Raw genomic sequence first — 4861 nt, 5'->3', positions numbered from 1 at the left:
ATGATCGAGAAGGTCTCGATGTGAGAAGAAGGAAGAGAGGCAAGAGCTCAAGCTTGGGGATTCCCGAGGCACCCCAAGTAAATATTCAAGGAGACTCAAGCGTCTAAGCTTGGGGATGCTGGGGAAGGCATCCCCTCTTTCTTCAACAAGTATCGGTATGTTTTCGGATTCGTTTCGTTCATGCGATATGTGCAAGTCTTGGAGCGTCTTTTGCATTTAGGTTTTTATTCTTATTTTTATGCACCATGCTGGTATGAGATAGGACTTGGTTGATTTATAGAATGCTCTATGCACTTCACTTATATCTTTTGAGTATGGCTTTATAGAATGCTTCATATGCTTCACTTATATCATTTGAAGTTTGGATTGCCTGTTTCTCTTCACTTAGACAACCGCCATTTGTAGAATGCTCTTTTGCTTCACTTATATTTGTTAGAGCACGGGCATATCTTTTGTAGAAAGAATTAAAACTCTCTTGCTTCACTTATCTATTTAGAGAGATGATAGGAACTGGTCATTCACATGGTTAGTCATAAAATCCTACATAAACTTGTAGATCGCTGAATATGATATGTTTGATTCCTTGCAATAGTTTTGCGATATAAAGATGGTGATATTAGAGTCATGCTAGTCGAGTAATTGTGAAATTGAGAAATACTTGTGTTGAGGTTTGCAAGTCCCATAGCATGCACGTATGGTGAACCGTTATGTAACGAAGTCGGAGCATGAGGTGTTTATTGATTGTCTTTCTTATGAGTGGCGGTCAGGGACGAGCGATGGTCTTTTCCTACCAATCTATCCCCCTAGTAGCATGCGCGTAGTATTTTGTTTCGATGACTAATAGATTTTTGCAATAAGTATGTGAGTTCTTTATGACTAATGTTGAGTCCATGGATTATACGCACTCTCACCCTTCCATCATTGCTAATCTCTTCGGTACCGTGCATTATCCTTTCTCACCTCGAGAGTTGGTGCAAACTTTGCCGGTGCATCCAAACCCCGTGATACGATACGCTCTATCACACATAAACCTCCTTATATCTTTCTCAAAACAGCCACCATACCTACCTATTATGGCATTTTCATAGCCATTCCGAGATATATTGCCATGCAACTTCCATCATCATCATATACATGACTTGAGCATTTATTGTCATATTGCTTAGCATGATCGTAAGATAGCTAGCATGATGTTTTCATGGCTTGTCCGTTTTTTTATGTCATTGCTACGCTAGATCATTGCACATTCCGATACACCGCCGGAGGCATTCATATAGAGTCATATCTTTGTTCTAGATATCGAGTTGTAATATTGAGTTGTAAGTAAATAAAAGTGTGATGATCATCATTATTAGAGCATTGCCCCAGTGAGGAAAGGATGATGGAGACTATGATTCCCTCACAAGTCGGGATGAGAATCTGGACTTTACAAAAAAATAAAAGAGGCCAAAGAAGCCCAAATAAAAAAAGAGGCCAAAGGAGCCCACCAAAAAAATAAAAAAATAAAAAAAGAGAGAAAAAGAGAGAAGGGGCAGTGCTACTATCCTTTTCCACACTTGTGCTTCAAAGTAGCACCATGTTCTTCATATAGAGAGTCTCTTGAGTTATCACTTTCATATACTAGTGGAAATTTTCATTATAGAACTTGGCTTGTATATTCCGATGATGGACTTCCTCAAATGCCTAAGGTCTTCATGAGCAAGCAAGTTGGATGCACATCCACTTAGTTTCAGTTGGAGCTTTCATACACTTATAGCTCTAGTGCATCCGTTGCATGGCAATCCCTACTCACTCACATTGATATCTATTGATGGGCATCTCCATAGCCCATTGATACGCCTAGTTGATATGAGACTATCTTCTCTTTTTTGTCTTCTCCACAACCACCATTCTATTCCACCTATAGTGCTATGTCCATGGCTCACGCTCATGTATTGCGTGAAAGTTGAAAAGGTTTGAGAACGTCAAAAGTATGAAACAATTGCTTGGCTTGTCATCGGGGTTATGCATGATGTAAATATTTTGTGTGGTGAAGATGGAGCATAGCCAGACTATATGATTTTGTAGGGATGAGCTTTCTTTGGCTATGTTATTTCAATAAGACATAATTGCTTGGTTGGTATGCTTGAAGTATTATTGTTTTTATGTCAAAGGATAGACTATTGCTTTGAATCACTCGTGTCTTAATGTTCATGCCATGATTAGATATGTGATCAAGATTATGCTAGATAGCATTCCACATCAAAAGTTATCTTTTTTATCATTTACCTACTCGAGGATGAGCAGGAATTAAGCTTGGGGATGCTGATACGTCTCCATCGTATCTATAATTTTTGATTGTTCCATGCCAATATTATTCAACTTTCATATACTTTTGGCAACTTTTTATACTATTTTTGGGACTAACATATTGATCCAGTGCCCAGTGCCAGTTCCTATTTGTTGCATGTTTTTTGTTTCGCAGAATATCCATATCAAACGGAGTCCAAACGGAATAAAAACTGACGGAGATTTTTTTGGAATATATATGATTTTGGGGAAGAAGAATCCACGCGAGACGATGCTCGAGGGGTCCACGAGGTAGGGGGGCGCGCCCCAGGGTGTCAGGCGCGCCCCTGACCCTCGTGGCCACCCCGTAAGGCGGTTGGTGCCCTTCTTTCGCCGCAAGAAAGCTAATATCCGGATAGAGATCGTGTTAAAATTTCAGCCCAACCGGAGTTACGGATCTCCGGGAATATAAGAAACAGTGAAAGGGAAGAATCTGAGAACGCAGAAACAGAGAGAGACAGAGAGACAGATCCAATCTCGAAGGGGCTCTCGCCCCTCCCATGCCATGGAGGCCAAGGACTAGAGGGGAAACCCTTCTCCCATCTAGGGAGGAGGTCAAGGAAGAAGAAGACGAAGGGGCCCCCTCTCGCCTTCTCTTCCGGTGGCGTTGGAACGCTACCGTGGCCATCATCATCATCACCGCGATCTACACCAACACCTCCGTCATCTTCACCAACATCTCCATCACCTTCCCCCTCTATCTACAACGGTCCACTCTCCCGCAACCCGCTGTACCCTCTACTTGAACATGGTGCTTTATGCTTCATATTATTATCCAATGATGTGTTGCCATCCTATGATGTCTGAGTAGATTTTCGTTGTCCTATCGGTGGTTGATGAATTGCTATGATTGATTTAATTTGCTTGTGGTTATGTTGCTGTCCTTTGGTGCCCATCATATGATTGCGCGCGTGGATCACATCCTAGGGTTAGTTGTATGTTGATAGGACTATGTATTGGAGGGCAAGAGTGACAGAAGCTTCAACCTAGCATAGAAATTGATGCATACGAGATTGAAGGGGGACCAATATATCTTAATGCTATGGTTGGGTTTTACCTTAATAAACATTAGTAGTTGCGGATGCTTGCTAATAGTTCCAATCATAAGTGCATAGAATTCCAAGTCAGGGATGACATGCTAGCAGTGGCCTCTCCCACATAATACTTGCTATCGGTCTAGTAAAGTAGTCAATTTCTTAGGGGCAATTCCGCAACTCCTACCACCACTTTTCCACACTCGCTATATTTACTTTATTGTTTCTTTATCTAAATAACCCCTACTTTTTATTTACATACTCTTTATTATCTTGTAGACCTATCCAACAACACCTACAAAGTACTTCTAGTTTCATACTTGTTCTAGGTAAAGCAAACGTCAAGCGTGCGTAGAGTTGTATCGGTGGTCGATAGAACTTGAGGGAATATTTGTTCTACCTTTAGCTCCTCGTTGGGTTCGACACTCTTACTTATCAAAAACTGTTGCGATTCCCTATACTTGTGGGTTATCAAGAGTTGTCTTTTGGCCACACTCGCCGTCTGGTTATTTTTCTGTTAAGTCTTGCTATCGTAAGCTTTTGATGGATCCGGTGGTTTCTCGCTTCAATGGAGTTTGGAAGGCACTCATTTCTATGAAAATGAAGATTTTTATGTGGCAGACAATCCGTGGCCAATTGCCCGCTGCAGATTAAATGAAGAATAAGAATGGTCCTGATTCCGAATTTTGTGTGCTTTGTAGCCTTGCTGAGAATACTGAACACATCCTCTATCGTTGCCCTTTGGCTAAGCTTTTCTGGAGCTGCCTTATGGAATGGATATGGATGACTTGGACCCCGAATAGCTTTGATGAGATTAGAACCCTGGTGTCCCCGCTTGTGGGCCAGATTATGAGGCTTTTTTGTTCGGATTCTCAGCTATGTGCTAGACTCTATGGACTACCAAGAATACGTTTAGTATTAAACTTGTGTTCCCTAACAAGGTTGTTGACTGTATTTTCAAAGTGTTTATTCTCATACAGCAATGGAAATCTTTGACTAAAACAACGACAAGGCGGCTGTGGAGGTTTTGATCTCTTGCGTGCGGGCTATGGCGAACTCTTTGTTGGGGCTCTTGTCGTCAACTTGGTTTCTGTCTGGCCTGCGTGTCTTATCTTATCGGTGGCAGTTCTTTTTTTTTAAACATAATACAGACGCAAGCGCTTATATACACGCGCACACCCTATCTCTATGTACATCTGCACCGGGATTGATGTGTTTGTTTGAAACCTTGTCTGTAATGCTTTGTGGCTTTATTAATTTAAAATCAGGCCTTAGCCTTTCCTCTAAAAAAGTAGATGGAAAAACATACACACGAACACACACAAATTTACAATCAACAACGGAGTCGTAGGATTCATGTGTTCGCCACGGACGATGCTTCGGTGCCTTACGGTACCTACCTTTGTGTCTATGACATGTGGGCCTATACGTCAGTGACCCAAAGGCAGGTGCTTTAAGGCACCGAAGCTGCGTCCATTCGCCACATACTACCTCTGTAA

This window comes from Triticum dicoccoides, chromosome 5A, assembly GCF_002162155.2.
Source record: "Triticum dicoccoides isolate Atlit2015 ecotype Zavitan chromosome 5A, WEW_v2.0, whole genome shotgun sequence".
NCBI classification, from domain to species: domain Eukaryota; kingdom Viridiplantae; phylum Streptophyta; class Magnoliopsida; order Poales; family Poaceae; genus Triticum; species Triticum dicoccoides.
This window is presented reverse-complemented; position numbering follows the sequence as displayed.